Raw genomic sequence first — 1,507 nt, 5'->3', positions numbered from 1 at the left:
TTCACACTACTAAAAAACACTATAAAACTAACAGGCATTTTGTACAACTGCACAAAACGTCCATAATAATAATAATAATAAAAAATACTTAAAGGTAAACCATGTAGGCTAGTTAAGAAATAATCCGCGCGACGCTGAAACTATCTTTATGAAATAATCCATTAAACGTGCTGATGACGTGAACAAACCAATTCTCAGTTGCACACGCAGTCGCGCTATGGCAAGCCGTTTTAGCTTTTATTCATTTCCAGGATATGAATTCTTGATATCAAGAATTACATTTTTGATATCAAGAATTACATTTTTTGATATCAAAAATTTAATTGTTGATATCAACCATTTAATTCTTGATATCAACAATTGAATTCTTGATATCAAAATTGTAATTGTTGATATCAAGAATTAGCATTGTTACTAGTGGAAATGTAATTCCTGATATCAAAAATTGCCATTGTTCGTATAAATCTAATTCCTGATATCAATAACTTTAATTTTAAAGGGTTAGTTCACCCAAAAATGAAAATAATGTCATTAATGACTCACCCTCATGTCGTTCTAAGCCCGTAAGACCTCCGTTCATCTTCGGAACACAGTTTAAGATATTTTAGATTTAGTCCGAGAGCATTCTGTCCGTCCATTGAAACTGTATATACAGTATACTGTCCATGTCCATAAAGTTAATAAAAACATCATCAAAGTAGTCCATGTGACATCAGTGGGTTAGTTAGAAGTTTTTGAAGCATCGAAAATACTTTTTGGTCCAAAAATAACACAAAATAAGACTTTATTCAGCATTGTATTCTCTCCCGGGTCTGTTGTGAATCCTTCACAGTTACGCTGATGGCGTAAGACGCTGATGACGTGTTATCTGGTGCGCCCGAGCTTCATTTATAGACTGAGGGAAACGCACGCTGTAAAAGTGTCTCATCCGCGACATGCACATTTACTCACTATTAAAAAAATGATATCCACGCAAACAATGTAGAATAGCTTGAATATAGCGTGCGTCTCCCTCAGACTGTAAACGAAGCTCGGGCGCACCAGATAACACGTCATCAGCGTCTTACGTCAGCAGCGTCACTGCGGAGTCCTGAACGCAGATTCACAACAGACCCGGGAGAGAATACAATGCTGAATAAAGTCTTATTTTGTGTTATTTTTGGACCAAAAAGTATTTTCGATGCTTCAAAAACTTCTAACTAACCCACTGATGTCACATGGACTACTGTGATGATGTCTTTATTACCTTTATGGACAGTAACGTTATACTGTATATACATTTTCAATGGAGGGACAGAACGCTCTCGGACTAAATCTAAAATATCTTAAACTGTGTCCCGAAGATGAACGGAGGTCTCACGGGCTTAGAACGACATGAGGGTAAGTCATTAATGACATTATTTTCATTTTTGGGTGAACTAACCCTTTAGCTAGTGAAAATTGAATTGTTGATATCAAGAATTCATATCCTGGAAATGAATAAAAGCTAAAACGGCTTGCCATAGTC

Source organism: Phoxinus phoxinus, assembly GCF_949152265.1.
Source record: "Phoxinus phoxinus genome assembly, chromosome: 19".
Taxonomy (NCBI): domain Eukaryota; kingdom Metazoa; phylum Chordata; class Actinopteri; order Cypriniformes; family Leuciscidae; genus Phoxinus; species Phoxinus phoxinus.
The sequence above is the reverse complement of the archived record's forward strand: the minus strand, read 5'-3'. Positions refer to the sequence as shown.